This window comes from Lissotriton helveticus, chromosome 5_1 (genome assembly GCF_964261635.1).
Source record: "Lissotriton helveticus chromosome 5_1, aLisHel1.1, whole genome shotgun sequence".
NCBI classification, from domain to species: Eukaryota; Metazoa; Chordata; class Amphibia; order Caudata; family Salamandridae; genus Lissotriton; species Lissotriton helveticus.
In genome coordinates, this window is record NC_136065.1 from 1,957,734,045 (window position 1) to 1,957,751,364 (window position 17,320).

General features: G+C 44.9%; 1 long non-coding RNA gene across 1 annotated transcript in view; it reads left to right on the forward strand.

The window, feature by feature from the left end:
• LOC144756095 (uncharacterized) overlaps positions 1–13,093 on the forward strand; it is a 205,475-nt gene extending 192,382 nt beyond the window's left edge. Inside the window, exons 4-5 of the long non-coding RNA XR_013595074.1 lie at positions 12,493–12,561; positions 12,899–13,093. This is a non-coding gene — a long non-coding RNA (uncharacterized LOC144756095). The remainder of the gene's footprint in view (positions 1–12,492; positions 12,562–12,898) is intronic.
• Positions 13,094–17,320: the final 4,227 nt, after the last annotated feature.

A 17,320-nucleotide genomic window follows, 5' to 3' on the forward strand; every position in this document is an offset into this window, starting at 1 on the left:
GGTCGCATCGCCAGAGGAGCAGGGTGAACGAATTCATACTGCAAGAACTCCTGCGACCGTAAGGAAGCGTCAAAAATAAACATGACATCCGAGGATGACAATGACGCAGCCCACTGAATCCACCGAGGGTGCAAAGCTTTCGAATTTGGTACACTGGCTTTCGTGACTGCCTCCAAATGAGGACAGGGTGTTACCACTAGCATGCGTTTCCCCTGTGACAGAGCTCGTTCCTTTAGAATAGCCATCTGTACAGCAGTTAAAACCTTTTCTATGGTGGGAAACCGCATCTCAGCCGAGGTGTACAAGTGTGACTTGTAAGCAATAGGTACTGTGTCACCTTCATTAAAAGTGAGGTAAGTGAAACCCACCGTCCCAGGAATTATTCTTATGACCAGGTTGGTGTGGTTATCACGAGTCAGTAAATATTTAGAAGCGAGCAGATCAGCCTGCAAGGATTGCAAAATGGCTGAATGCTCAGGCAGCCAGCATGATTTTGAGAAAGTTGGTTGTATCAAAGCATACAAAGGCTTGATACGCTGGGCATATTCCGGAATGTAAGTTCTGCCGAAATTCAAAAAGCCCAGTAAGGATTGTAATTTTTTCAGAGTTGTTGGTGCGCGCAATTGTGCGCACTTCTCCAAGAAGTGAGGAGCCAAACCTCTACCTTCATTGTTGAGCTCATAGCCCAAAAACAACACTGTGTGTTCAGCAATGTGCGATTTTGCAAAGTTGAATTTGTAACCCATGTCTGCGAAGTTGCAAACAAGAGAATTTACACGACACAGATGCTCCCAAATATCGTCGTCTGTGAGATATATGTCATCCACATACGAAAAAGCATCAGGGTCGAGTGCCTCCAGAATAGAGACAATTCGAGCGGTAAATACACCAGGACTATTCTTGTAGCCCATTGGAAGACGCCGGAATTGCTTTTGCACTCCAGCGCTTGTAAAACTGGTCCATTGGGAGCTAAAGCTGTCCAATCTGTGGGCATAAAAACCATTGGATATGTCAAGCGTTGTCTTGAAACGCTTACGCACGAGACTATCCACTAGGGCAGAGCCGTGGGTATTCTGTACTGCACAGTTACGGCAATGCGAGTTCAAATGCCGGTAATCCAAAACCAAACGATATGATCCGTCAGGTTTATTCACAGTAAAAAGTGGATTATTCATCGGTGACACACACGTTTCAATAACTCCCTGATATTCCAATTGTTCAAGGATTTCCGCGACGGAAGATTTTGCTTCACGCCGAATGGGATATTGAGGTTGAGGCTGCGGCTGAGACCGCAACGGAATTTCGTGGCAAGGCGACAATTTATCCCAACCACATTGGTTACGGTACAGAGCCGGCGCGAGAGCCCGAGCCCACTCTTCTGCAAAATGCTGCGCATGCTCTTTCGAGACAGTGTTCGCGAAACTGGGTAGGATTACCTCCTCCCCTCGCGGCGCCGCGAGCACAAAAGGTGGGGGCCAGTCAGCCTCCGAAAGTAAAATATCATATGTAGAAGACAGATTCTCCCAAAATACACCTTTAACGGTACGCTGTATGTCACCTTCAATTAACAGGACAATTTCATATAGTCTTTCAGGGGGAGCGAGTCTAGTATCCGCTGTTTCTATCACAACGTAGACATCAGTCGCTGTCACCCTCAGTAGTGGACGCAGCGCCTCTCTGACTATGGTTATCTCCGCCGCGCTGTCCAGCAAGGTCAGAGCCCACGTCAGATTCCGAAGCCGCGTTCTCACTATCTGTGGCATATCGATGCGCTGTTAAGGCTGCGACTTTCTTTTTCGCAAACTGCGGACGCCTAGGCGTAGAATCCTCCTGCTTCACTGCGCCGTCCGTCTGGCGGGACTGGCCACGTCCTTGTTGGCCACCACGTCCACGTCCACCCCCTCCTCCTCCACCGGTCTTCGGGGCCGATGTGTCCTGAAAGGAACGAGGAGAGCGTTGATCAGAACCCTGAAAACGATCAGGCGATTTAATCATCGCGCGGTCGCGCAAATCATAAACTTTTTCGGGTGGCGCAGGAGCTTGTATTGCAGGAAAAGTACCCTGAGTCTGCGTTGTCTGCTTCCCCTGTGTCTGTTTTTTAGGCCAATTTTGTTTCTTGGACTTGGGCTGGGCATCTGTCACTGCAGATTGTCCCTGTGGTTGTTTTTTCTCCTTCACTGGAAAATATTTCAGACCTCTACTTGTGCGGCCAATCGTTTTATAAGCGGCCACCACAATTTTTGCTAACTGGCGGGGTTTGTCGGCATCGGGCAGAGCAGCCAAAGCATTCGACACCTGAAAGTTAACTGCATCTCCTTTAACATTGGAGAGAATGAGATCACTTACAATCTCAAAAGAACCACACAGGCGCATACCCAATTCAACCGCTGCCTCTGGACCGTGATCATTCTGAACACGTCTAACGATTTCAGGCAGGGCAGTCATAGACGGGGTGCCGAAGCACCTTGTATAAACTGCCGCAAATGTTTTTCCCCAGCTGTCACAGTCAGCAAGTTCAGGAGTAATATCCTTCGGTAGAGTAATCGTCAACATTCTATGTTTATCAGCAGGAGTAGAATTCGGAAAAACCGCCTCCAGTTGATCAAACTTCTCTGCTAGCCAGAATGGGAAGTCATCGTTGTCAACCGGACGCGCACCAAAAACCGAATTTACCATCACTGGATTGAGACGCATTCCGCCTCGTTCCAGGGGAGCGGCCGCACCCCCCTGGGGACCACCAGGAAGATGTCGACCGATGTATTGCACTAAAGAATGAATCACGGAAATGGAAACTACATGCAGCCTGCGAATTTCTGCCAGGGTGCAAGCCCCGTGATTCGGGTGCGGGGTAAAGCCACCCAACGCAGGCCAATTAGTACCTGGAATTGAGAGTGGGCCTAACCTCGCAGGGGACATAGAGTGGGGGAGGGCGCCATCAAACCAAACTCGATGCTGCCAATGATCAATAGGTATTTCCAATGCCCTGTACGGCGTATATTCAGCCGGGACATCCGAGGCGGTGTAGGAGTGGAACAAACCAGAATTAGCGTCCACAGCCGGAAACGTAACCCAAGAGTAAAACAACTCGTAAGGAAACGCCGGATCTGCACATACCACGAAAATCACAGCCATCCCATCTACTGGGACTTGGTACGTCTGAAGATGGTTGCGTACCGCTACGCGACTATGCTGCGCAATAGCCACCGCTGCCGCCATTACAGAATTGGAAATAAGAAAACACAAAGAATACTTTGTAGCACAACTGGGTAGTAATTCAAAGAAACCGTTTAAGAAAGAATCAAGCTTGAATAAAGACCTATTTCAAAAAATAGGTAGGTTTCACCGACACCCCGTTTTCCGGAAACGGACGTGAAGGGGTTAAGGCATGAACGATAAACTACTCGAGTGTCATGATATAAGACCACCGAAACCGTTGGGCGCCATGTTGCAGGGTTTCTGTACTCACACAGAACTGTGCACAGAGGAGTGGAACCTCGGCAAATTAGGGTGTCCCAAAACTTACCTTAGCAACCAACTCACCCCTTACCGAGCTAGCTACAGTGTCTCATTGGACATATCAAACACCCAATGTTTAGACAAACCAGAACATGAACTTACAGTACCTCAGGGTACGTGGGACTCATGAACACTCTTTCGTTATATTATCATTACAAACCAGAACATGGAGTAAAGAAGACACATGTGCATTTGAAATGTTTATTTACTAATGCCGTCTTCTCAGGCGCAGTATCTTTGATAATACAAGTATACTTATTATCAGTAGCAAAATTATCAGCATAGTTACTAAGACATAAAAAGCGAATGGTGACAGCATGTTAACATGCTGTAATGAATAAGAGTTAACAACACTTATATCTCACCCTCCCTAACACATATATTATATTATTATCTAAGAAGGTCTCTTTGGGTTGTTTTAGGGCGGGCCCATACCTTAGTGTCCTAGCATGAAGGAATCACATCAGCATACACCAGCTCTCTCTGCATGTGCACCGCATCAAGTGTGTTAACAATTCTCGTGCAAAGCAATATCAATCCCGCCTCAAGCCCAAGTTGGCAAAGGCTGCACTTGTGTTATGACTATGAAGGCGTGGAGATCAGACCTCATAACAATTCCATATCGTGTTGCTCCTGAAACTTCAGCACTCTCCGTGCAGACATGGTTTATTAAACAAAACTGATATCAGAGCAATAACATATTATTCTCACATACACCACGGCAAACCACTAGGTTGAAAGCTAAGTCAACAATTAAGGGTCGTGTGCAGAAGTTGCAAGAAAGGAAAAATGGCGTTTAAATCTCAAATGTACCTATGCTAACTTAACACGATATAAGGATATATAGGAGCTATACAACAATGCACTCACCGAGCCGGTCGGGAGGACCTCAAAGAATCGGAGCAAAAGCAGGCCACCGCCAACCAGCACACCTCAGGCGCACCCTCTCCAGGGCCAGGTGCAACAGCGTGATTTCCAAGGCTCCTGGGGTAGCCCAGTCCAAGCTCCAGCACCACACAGGGGAGGGGCCGCTCCGGCAGTCGGGGAGAACAGCACGCAGTTGATGTGGGGGCCCCAAGTCGCCCGTGTCCCTAAGAAGTCGACACAGCAGGACGCCACTAGGCACAGCGCCAGTGCAATTTCCACTTGGGATGGTCTCCGGAGCCCTCCGCAGTAGGGACGGAGGCCGCAAACGCCACAGCTGCAGGGAAACCACAGGGGATAGGCCGCACAGGCCGCACCGGCTCCCAGTGCAAATGCGGGCCTTAATGCCACCAGGTCCGGCAATCAGAGTCCAGCACTCGGCCACTTCACCATTTCAGGCCCCCAGGAGTCGCGTAGGGCCCCAGGCCCCAGGGGAAATACTCACCCTGAGCCGCTCTCCGCCGCCGGGAGCTCCGGTTTAGAATAGGTCCGGTGGGGGGAGGGGCCAGCACCTCAACCTCCTGCACAGGTCCGCGGGAGTCACCGGACCCCAGCTCGGCCCTCCACTGGCCTCACAGGACGTCCACTACAGGTCTCCGACCGTCGGGCGGACCGCCGTGGACTCGAGCACTGCCCCAGCCAGGATACTTCTGCAGGAAGCGGGCCGCCCCCACCGCTACTCTTTCGCGCAGGCCCAGTCCGCGGTCTCGCGTAGAGACAGGCGGAGCCCTCTGAGCGCCGCTGTGTTCTTAGGCGGCGAAACAGGACGCCAGAGGCTCTCCAGGCGACTTGTTGGTCCCAGACAGGACTAAGAGGGATCCGGACCGTCAGCTCCTCTTCAGAAGGTCCAGCAAGGATCTTTTATGCAGGATATTAAGGGTCCTCGGACGGAGCTGGTGAAGCTCACGTCCTGTCGGCCATGCTGCTTGGCCACTACGTCGGCAGACCAGCACACTTGACCAGAATCACCTGATAGGGCCCTCTCCAGCACTCTTCCAAACAAGACTTGCAGGTGTGCTTCTTGATGTGAACCCATTCACCAGGGTTCAGGTCATGTACTTGAGAACTGCAGACAGCTGGAGTAGCAGCATCAACCTCATGAGAGATAGAATGCACCACAACAGGAAATCCCTTGCAGTACTTGAGGACCAAGTCATCTGTGATATTCATTAAAGCGGCTGCTGGGACAGAGGGGATTTGCATAGCTCTCCCCATAAGCACCATGAGGTGACAATCCAGTTCTTTTACAGGGGTACTTTGAATGCTCATTAGCAGGGGTACTGTGAATGCTCATTAGTACCAAATAAAGAGTGTTAGGCCAATTGAGCTATGTGGAGGCACAGACTTTATCCAGTTTAGCTTTTATCATCCTGTTCAGTCTTTCTATAATACCTGAAGCCTCAGTCCTGTAGCTACAGTAAAATCTGGTCAATCCCTAAGGCTATACATAGCAACTGCATCTCATCACTCTTGATTTGAATTCCTTAAAGCGATTTAAGATGAACTGACATCCCGAAACATGGTATCATTCCAGCTGCAACAGTTTGGTGACTGTTAGGCTGTCATGTATTCAAGTGGGATATCTCGATCCATTGTGAGAACAAACACACGCTAATGAGGATATATCTGAGTTGTTCACATTGGGCTTCTCCACAAAATAAATTTGGAGACAGCTGAAGGGATGATCATACTTTCCGATGTGGCCACGGCTCTTTTGGCCACATTTTGTTTTAGGCATGTGATGCAGCGCTGACACAGATTGTTAGCCATTGAGCTGAAATGAGGATTATACCAATATAATAGGAGGATGGACACCATTCCACCCCTGGTCACGTGTTGGATCATGCATGTGTCGCACCATCGCCTTGCTGGAGGGAATCATGGAGATCTGGCTTTCTCTCACTGCATACCCAAATGTCACTGGCATCCCTTACACATCGCATCCTTTCCCGTTTGGCCTTCTTTAGCTATGGGGTAGTATGTTACAGTTACCTCAGCTCATTGATGTTTTACACAGTATTCAGTAAAATATTAGACACAGTTTCACATTCTGCATTAAATGGTTCATCTAAATGGAAGTTGCTGGACTCAAGAGGGCAGTATTGATCAATTTCATCTGCATGACGGTTGCCTCTGGTAACAAAATCACTGACACTCTTATGATCAGCACATTTCACTACAGCAATTTCCTTAGACATTTGCAAAGCATCTAACAAATTTCAAACATCCAGACCATTCCACATGGGGTGGTACCAGCAGAGGTCCGTAATCCTCGCTGCGACCATACCTGGCCAAATCCTGCACAACTCTGAAACCATACTGGCTGTCGGTATAAATGGTAATGTCACACACATAAGAGGGCTCGGAGGAGGTTTAAGGACCAGTGTGGAGGCACTCCCTACTAATCATATTCAACTCACAAAGAGCCCACGGATCCAGAGTATGAATCTGCTGAATATGTGGAACAAATATACCAAACATCAGATAAGGACGAAGTGGAGCGGGGTAGGTATCCCTTTTTAAGGACGGTTCCCCTCACACACCTGAGGTGTCATGCTTCATCATGGGGTGCCTCCTCGTGTCAAGAACCTGGTGTTTGCTCGGGCTACAACCCCCTCTCTATGAGGGGTGTGCTCAGGGATAATTACTAAAAACCCTGTGTGAGCGTGGTGTGTGAATAAATGTGATGTGCAGTGCTAGCGTGAATGTGAACGTGAGTTAAAACCGCCTACAGAGCTAGCTATCAGAAACTTTATTCAGCTACCATGTGACAGGTTTAAAAACAATAATCTGGGTAATGAGACTGTCAGAATTCAAGACAGCTACATTGTTAACTACACATCACATGTATTCACACTCCACGCTCACATAGGGTTTTTAGTACAACCCCTGTGCTCAAATTGAAAAAAACATCCCTGAGGAGATTCATACTCTGGACCCTTGGGCTCTTTGTGAGTTGGGTGTAAATGGTAACTCTAGAGCCTTCCGAAGTACAGCAGGCTCTGCTATAGGCAATAAGTTCAGCTACTTTATCCACGCAATTAGGACCGATCCGGTCTTCACAGGGTGAGTAAAAAAAAAAACTCCCTCTCTGTCTCGCTCTCTCTCTCTCTCTCTCTCGATCCCCAGATCTCTATACACCCCAATCAAAATACATGCTGTATGGAGAAATGGGGAGGCAGATGGCTTTTAGGGGTGTCCAGTGGACAACAAATTGGGAACTGGAACGTATTATGTTACAAATTAAGCACTGTAAAATACAGATCTCGCCAGGTGGAATATTTATTGGGTGCTGTATTTCCACTTTATTCTAATTAACACAACTCAGAATGGCAGGCGAGGGGGCTTATTTCGAGTAAAACAGAGGTTTCATGTCATAACCAAGATTAAGGAGTGCCTACCTGCTACCCCCAACTACCCAATACATATATTCTCATGGACCTTTGTGGCTTAGCTTTCAATGGTGACTGTATATACCAGTTCAGAGGTATGGCATGGTGAGTGATGGGACTGTTGCGTATACCAGTTCAGTGGTATGGAGGGGTGAGGGCTAGGACTGTTGCGTATACCAGTTCAGTGGTGTGGCAGGGTGAGTGCTGATACTGTTGTGTATACCAGTTCAGACGTATGGTACGGTGAGTGCTGGGACTGATGCATATACCAGTTCGGAGGTATGGCAGGTTGGGTGCCGTGGCTCCTGCGAATACCAGTCTGGCAGGGCAAGTGCTGTGGCTGTTGCATACACCAGTTCAGTGGTATGGCAGGGTGAGTGCAGTTTCTGTTGCATATACGAGTTCCGATGTATGGCACTTGCAGGGGCCGCTCAGTACCGAGAAAAGGTATCGACGGTCAGAGCAGGGCCTCCTCCCCTGAGCTGTAGCCAGGTAGAGGTGAGGTATCTTATCCTACAATTGAGGATAATCCCAGTAATTCCTTTGTGCCTCATTCATCAGTTAATTTGTTTGAATTACATCGTGATGTTATTTCCTTTTTCAGAAAGATTCGTTTGAAAAAATATTTTGCCTCCTGTCCTCTAGAAGAGTACACAAATGCTGATATACAAACTAGTCTCAGTCTCCCTTCCACTTTTAGCCCTGCACTAGAACAACTGGGCCCTGAGATAGCCACTTTTGAATTGGTAGTTTTAAAAAAACTGGATCAAGCCCTCCGTTTTATACCAAAACCCATTTACAATTTAAGTAAAGATGAACATCAAGCTCTAAATTCCCTTTCACAAAATAAAAACCTTACTATAAAAGGCTGCGATAAAGGTGGAGGCATCGCTATCATTGACTCCAAACTATATGAAACTAAAATGTTAGAGATGCTACAAGATCTCTCTTTTTATAGCCCTGTACAATCTTACTCCACGTTGACAATCTCAAAAGATATACGAGCCTTGACTGACCAAGCCCGTGACAATGGGCACATATCAAATAAAGAATATGATTACCTGAATTTCAATCAAGGTAAATTAGCCTGTGTGTATGGCCTACCCAAAATACACAAGGATTCAAACAACCCTCCGTATCGTCCTATAGTCTCTACTATAGGAACTGTGACAGAACCACTGTCGAAATACGTGGACAATTATCTTCGTCCCCATATTCCTAAAATAAAATCATATGTACGAGACACTGGTCACATGATTTCCAAAATAGAGGGCCTCACTTTTAATTCTGCATGTGACTTACTAGTCACCATGGACGTAGAGTCCTTGTATAGTAATATACCAATCTCAGGAGCTTTAGAAACTACCGCCTGGTTCATTGAAGAACATCACATAGAGTGTCCGTCTACTTTTTTACTGGCATGTCTAAAAATCGTACTCACTGAAAATATTTTTGGATTTGGATCCCATATTTATCGCCAAACTAAGGGAGTAAGTATGGGGGCTTCAGTTGCTCCCTCGGTCGCCAATATCTATATGGCGGCCTTTGAAAGCAAATACATACAGAATGAAATTGCCCCATTCTTTGAATCCATCTCCCATTGGTCCAGATATATAGACGACATCTTTTTTATCTGGACCGATGGGAGAGAATCCCTCAATGAATTTATATCCTGGATCAATGAAGCAGACACTAACCTGCGATTTACCACACATGTGAGTTCAGATCAAGTTGAATTTCTGGACATACTGATAAAGACTGATCAAAATAAACTTAAGGTGGATCTCCATGTGAAACTAACAGCTAGGAACACTCTCCTACATTATAGGAGTTTTCATCCTAGAACACAAAAGGACAGTATTCCCTTCTCGCAATTTTTGCGGGTAAGACGTAACTGTACGGACCTTGCGGACTTCGATAAGCAGGCCGCGATCATGAGATCCAAATTTTTGGAGAGGGGTTACCCTCACCGGCTAGTAAGGAACTCCTACAAGAGGGCTAGATATTATGACCGTGACCATCTTCTAAGAGAAAAATCGACTGACAGTAACAAACAATTGGTCTGCATCACCAAGCATTCCACCATTAATGCTAAGGTGAAACAGATCATTAGCTCAAACTGGCATATACTTAATAGTAATTGCACAGCACAAACAAAACTAGAGAAGCCACTGTTCGCCTATAGACGAAATAAAAATATTAAGGATTTTGTTGTGCATTCTCGATTTCCCAATTGTCATGACCATTCGAAAACTGTACAAAGATCCATCCTAACTAATAACCCGATTAAAGGAACTTTTCCATGCTCCTCCTGTTTATCTTGTAAAGGTATCATTACAGGCGAGGAATTTAGCTGTAATGGACATACCACTAAAGCACAAGAAATGTGGAATTGTAAATCCAGTAACGTCATTTACTTTATACAATGCCCCTGTCAACTAGGTTATATAGGGGAAACCTCAAGAATGATACAAACGCGTCTGACCGAACATCGTTCTGCTATCAGAACAAAGAAAATGGTTGCACCTATGGTCAAGCATTTTCTAGACCTAAATCACAGCCCAGAAGATATAAGATGGCGTGTACTGGAAAAAATTCAAACACCAGATTCCAAGGGTGGATCTGCAATAAGAAAGAAAAGGGAGGTATACTGGATTTTTACTTTTGATACATTTCGACGAGGTCTTAACAGTGACCTCCCTTGGGAAAATGCGATTTGCTAGTCTACCTATATTTGCTTTAAGCCCAAAAACGTTGGGATCATTTGAATTCGGCATTAATTTTACCACCTTGAAGTGAAAACACCTATAAGAATAGCCTCCTTTTCACATGACAGTTAGAAGGAAATATTTGTTGCTTGATATTAGTAACATCTAGTTTGGAATGAATTAATTTGCAGTAAATTAATCTGTAACAGGACAAAATAAATAAAATATTACTTAATATGATTATTATCATGCACTAGTGAATAAATGATTGTATAGACATAAATCCCAAAGTTTCTTTGGTTATGTCAACATCTAAACCCTCCTTCCATTTAGACTTTGGATGACGAAATAAATATAAAAATATATAGATAAGACACTTTATTCCCCCCACAAGTTGTTTTGTTTAATAATAAGTGGTTTTTCCCTTCTCAAATAATTTCCGAGATGGCACTCCTTTTAGGTTATGTACTACCGTGCCGTGACTTTTACTAATTATTTTCAGTCTGTTGTACTTGGCTTATAACTAGTTCATGATTCTGACTGTTTATTTGACAGTCCGTTTTTTAACTTTAGTTTAGGTTAAACATATTTTGTTGAAGCTGCTTATTACCAGCTTGTAACCCCTCGAGGTGAATGGATTTGTAGGGATTACTAGTCTTTCTATTTTACTCATTACCTTCTTCTATTCACATGCGTTTAGAAATCCGACTGTTTACCTGACAGTCCGTTCTTAATGTTTAACATAGAGGGCGCTAGTCCCTCAACGCTGTCCATCACTTGCATCCTCTATCGTGAGGTGCACGAACGGGTCGGGATCGCCTGTCCCTCCACTCTGTTCATGACCTCCTTCCATCCCCAGGTGTATGCACTTGCGCTTTAATTACTGCGCCGTGCACACTATATTTACCGCGAGTGTACCATTCACTTGTTGCTCCGCATCAGAGAAGCCAGAGAACCCGCGCCTCGCTCTTCAAACCTTGCAGCAGTTTTGGACAGAATTACTCGGTAAGCGCTTAATATCTTTGCCGCTTTTCAACCAGAAGCTATTTTAAGAAGTTTCAAGCTAAACTCTGAAACTTTCCATATCTTTTTCCTATTCACAGCATTGCACTGCCAAACAGGAGATCTCTTTATCAAGAAGGCTCCTCTGCTAACTACGAACTAGAAACTCCTTTTCTAATTTTATGAGGTATGTTCTATGCCTCTTTTTAACACGGTAAAATTTAGACTTACTCTATAATTATTGAGACTTTGTGAGCAATTTCTTGTTCCTTTACTTATAGATTTCACCAATATATTTTGAAGAGCGAGTGTTGCACGTTATTACACTTGATCAGGTACTCATTTAAAAGCAGATGCTTATTTAAAAGCATTCCTATATATTATTTTGACTGATGACCGCCCATAACTCTGAGTTTATTCAGCCTCATGTTATTTTCTGTCATAGGAATCTGACTGATCTTTTAATTTTACATGAACCGTCAACAAAGAACATAAAATACTGCGGTATATAGTGGTTTTAATCAGGTACTACTATATGTACTAGTCCCTTCCTCAATCACCTGCCCATCCCTTTTTAATTTTAAAAAAACAGCTTTATATTTTTCTGCTAAATGTAGTGATGCCTATTTAATAATCATATGTTTATATGTACTAGACCCTTCCATAATCACCTGCCTATCCTTTTTTTATAAAAAACAGCCTTATACTTTTTGCTTAATGTAGTGATGCCTATCTAATATCCATCCAACTGTCTAAAATATGTTTCTATTATCCGATATAGCAATCCAAATTCCCTGGCTATAAATTTGAAGCAACTATCTACGGCTTCCGAACTTTATTGAATTATTATTAGGTAAAGATCACACAGTGCAATCATTCTCTGACACTCTTGTCAGTAAACATTTTATTTATTAATTATAGAATTCTGGTATCTCATTCCTTATATTCAGATTATTGTCGTACAGAGCAACGATTCTGCATTTGATGACTTTATCCTGTGACGCTGTTGTTTTCCTTATGTAAGTATATTTTGAAGAATGGGTGCCCATCTCTCCCCGTATAAGATATTCGACATTATCCATGATAGTTTCATTTTAATATCAGTATCTTCGTTTTTCCCCCCCCCCCCTCCGCCCGGGTTTGTTAGGTTTGAAATGCACAAAGAAATGAAGGTCCTCTAAGAAGAGGCAAAAACAAAATGTATATGTTTTGAGAATATGAAAGTGATGTAATATGTAGGTTGATTTACATAATGGTTTTATAAAATTGTTTAAAGATGATAACTTTTTGTGAATAAGTTATAGGTTAGTATTATTTTTAAATTGGATTTTTTTCCCCCCCCTTTTTTGTTTTTAGCAAACAGGATACACGTGGCTACTCCAGAAGAAGGCGCTGGTCGCCGAAACGCGCGTAGAGAATTTATTAGTTAATGCCACAGTTTTATAAAGTTTTCCCATTTTATGTTTGAGAATTAATTTGTTTGAGATTTAATAATTATGTTTTGAATGTCTCTTTTTCTGATTTTATTGATTTGATTATGAAAAAATGTCTTCTCCCTTTTTAAAGTTTTTTTGATATATATGAATTGTATTATTGTATGTGTTTTACTTTTTAATCGAAATAGTAATAAAATTTGTCTTCAGACCTACTTACATTCCTTCACCTTTTGTGTAATCCTTTATCAATATTATCAATTCGTTACTCAAGTGCCTTGGTTGTTACCTTTCGCTCTGTTAATCCCTGACCTAGGACTTACAATATCAATTTGTTCAGGGGGTCCTTGTTACCTTTACGCCCCAGTAAATCCTGATACAGCCTCGCAGGATTACTGGTGTCGTAAATACTTTTCATTGCTTTTTATAATTTGAGCACTAGTCCATAAATAGCAGCAGCGCTTCTTAACATCTATTTGGTCCTGAAGAAAGCCACCGATACACATTGGTGATCACTTGGCTGAAACATGTTGACCTCATTTAGTGAACAGTTTTAAATCTATACTGTTCCACGCAATGCGTTTTTTAACCCTGCCAGTGAGAGCAACCCAATAAAAAGAAATTATTTTTGCATCTTCCAGATCACTATTAGTCCTTCTCACCTTCTTTTTTGCGCTGTAACCTCACCACACTACACTTTCACATATGGGATTTTAGCATCCTAATTACACTAGGGAACATCATTTGAAAACATCCCTGAGCTCCTCCCTCACAGTGAGGGAGTTGCAGCCCTCAGCAGGACTAGAATTTCCTGTTTGGAGGAGGACCCCATATGATGAAGCATGTCACCTACGGGTGAGTGAGGGTTCTAGTCCTCAAGGGATAAATCCCCCCCCCCCCCCCATTTTTTACACTTTACTTGTAGTGGGAACGTTACCGTTTTCACCACACAGAATACACGTGCCAAATATATAGACCCGAGGTAGGATAGTGTTTATGATTATGTATAGGGGAAGTTCTCCTCGCTGGTCTCTAAACTTAATTCCCTAGGTGTAATGCATGAGCCACTTTAGTGGTCTGATGATCTGTGATGACCCTCGATCACCACCATTGTGAACTGACTTTAGTGTGCTATGTTACTTTAGCCTTAATGTAGGATGGTCTTGCATTACAATAATCTTGCCAAAGAATAGAAGATAGGGGATGTCAAGATGCAGTGTTGTTGGTGATGGTGCACACAGGTGCTCCATAGTGGATACTGAAGGATTAAGTGCATAGTGTTATTTGAGTTAGGTGAATTATGACTTTAGCATATTGGCTTTGACGTGGTATAATAGCATTCTGCTTTCCAAGTAGTAGAGGCCTATGCTTGAGCAACTCCATATTCTAAACTGCAGCCATCTTCTGAGCCTCTGTAGGTGAGAGGTTATATTTTAGATTACATGTGTTGTTCACCGGCAGTGAACCAGAGCAGACCAGTTCTTATCAGGAGGAATGTGCCTTCATCGCATTGGCGCCATAACAAAACGCTTGGCCAGCTGCTGTTGGGTGCTTGGTGTGGAAAGGTACAGGAATCTTGTGAGAAAGGTAGGCGGGTTCTTCCAGCAGCTTCGATAGAGGATATAGTTCTATATTAGAGAAAGGAGATGCTGAGAGGCAGAGAGATGCAAAGATGCTGAAGAGATTCTGAGATGCTGAGAGCTGGGGAGATGCTGAGATGCTGGTCTGGTGATTTGGCGGTCTGATGATACATGACGGTGCAGACGTGCAGTCGTGTTTGTGCAACAGAGAGTCCGGAACCAACCAGAGAGAGAGGGAAAGAGAGACGGACCCTTCTTCAGATGGCAAGACGCCTAAGATTATGGTGAGGTGTTCGATGTATATCTAACTTTATCTAACTATGCTTTTATTTTCAGGCTCTATGTATATGTATGTGTTGGTGATTGCTATAAATGTTCACTGTGATATTTAGTTCTTTCTTTCTTTTGTCATCCTATTATCATGTAATAAAGAAACCCTAGAGCATATCATTTGTTTGCATTCCTTGTGAGGGAAGGTCGGGACCCTTTTTTTACCAAGTACTTACAGAGGGATGGGCGATTCCCCTCTAATGGGTAATTGTTGATATAGGAGGGAAATCGGCTCCCAACAGGGATGTCTAAATTACATTGCTAGGAGGAGCATGTGCTGTGTACCCTCTTTAATTAGGAGGTGTTGTGAATTTCTGCGTACCCTCTTGGATTGGGAGGTGTTGTGACTTGTTGTTATTTGCGAGCTCCTCGGCAATGGTCATATTTGTTGTCAGTGTTTATTCCTTTATTGGGTAAGTATTGTGAAATGTGGTGTCTTTCTGGAACCTGAGAAAGAATGTGGTAAGTAATAACCTGGTGACTGACAGAAGCACCAAAGCATACAGAGAAGTAGGTCGTTACACTAGGACCCTACCCCACCATTTTGTTGTTATAATGGCAGGGTTAGTGCCATGACTGTTGCGTATACCAGTTCAATGGCATGGCAGGGTGAGTGCCTGGACTGTTGCATTTACCAGTTCGGAGGTATGGCAGGGTGAGTGTCGGGACTGTTGTGTATACCAGTTCAGAGGTATGGCAGGGTGAGTGCTGTGTCTGTTGCGTATACCAGTTCCGAGGTATGGCAGGGTTAGTCCCATGACTGTTGTGTATACCAGTTCAGTGGTATGGCAGGGTGAGTGCCATGACTGTACGGTTACATAAACCAGTTCAATGGTATGGCGGGGTGAGTGGTGGGACTGTTGCGTATACCATTACGGAGGTATGGCAGGGTGAGTGCTGGGACTGTGGGGTATACAAGGTTAGAGGTATGGCAGGGTGAGTGATGGGACTGTTGCGTATACCAGTTCAGAGGTATGGCAGGGTGAGTGCTGGGACTGTTGGGTATGGTGAGTGCCGTCGCTGTTTTGTATATCAGTTCAGAGGTATTGCAGTGTGGGTGCCAAGGCTGTTTCGTATACCAGTACAGAGGTATGGCAGGGTGGGTGCCGTGGCTGTTGCGTATACCATTTTAGAGGTATGGCAGGGTGGTTGCGGTGGCTTTTGCGTATGCCAGATCAATGGTATGGCAGGGTGAGTGCTGTGTCTGTTGCGTATACCAGTTCCGAGGTATGGCAGGGTTAGTGTCATGACTGTTGCGTATACCATTTCCGAGGTATGGCAGGGTCAGGGCCATGACTGTTGCGTATACCAGTTCAGTGGTATGGCAGGGTGAGTGCCATGACTATTGCGTAAACCAGTTCAAGGGTATGGCAGGGTGAGTGCCGGGAGTGTTGCATTTACCAGCTCGGAAGTATGGCAGGGTGAGTGCCGGGACTCTTGCGTAGACCAGTTTGGAGGCAAGGCAGAGTGAGTTCCAGAACTGTTGCGTATACCAGTTCAGAGGTATGTCGGGGTGAGGCCCGGGACTGTTGTGTATACCAGATCAAAGGTATGGCGGGGTGAGTGATGGGACTGTTGTGTACACTAGTTCAGAGGTATGGCGGGGTGAGTGCTGGGACTGTTGTGCATACTAGTTCAGAGGTATGGCGGGGTGAGTGCTGGGGCTGTTACGTACACCAGTTCAGAGGTATGGCGGGGTGAGCGCTGGGACTGTCGCGTATACCAGTTCTGAGGTATGGCAGGGTGAGTGCTGGGCCTGTTGCGTATACCAGTTCAGAGGTATGGCAGGGTGAGTGCTGGGACTGTTGCGTATACCAATTTGGAGGTATGGCATGGTGCGTGCTGGTGTCTTTTGTGTATACTAATTCAGAGGTATGGCAGGGTGAGTGCTGGGACTGTTGCGTATACCAGTTCAGAGGTATGGCAGGGTGAGTGCTGGGACTGTTGCGTATACCAGTTCAGAGGTATGGCAGGGTGAGTGCTTGGACTGTTGGCTATTCCAGTTCAGAGGTATGGCAGGGTGAGTGATGGGATTATTGCCTATACCAGTTCAGAGGTATGGAAGGGTGAATGCTGAGACTTTTGGATATGGTCAGTGCCGTGGCTGTTGCATATACCAGTTCAGTGATATGGCAGGGTGGGTGCTAGGACTGTTGGGTATGGTGAGTGCCGTGGCTGTTTCGTATACCAATTCAGTGATATGGCAGGGTGTGTGCTGTGGCTGTTGTGTATACTAGTTCAGTGGTATGGCAGGGTGGATGATGTGGCTGTTGCATATACCAGTACAGAGGTATGGTAGGGTGGGTGCTTTGGCTGTTGTGTATACCAGTTCAGAGGTATGGCAGGGTGAGTACGTGACTGTTGCGTATACCAGTTCAGTAGTATGGCAGGATGAGTACTGGGACTGTTGCATATACCAGTTCAGAGGTATGGCA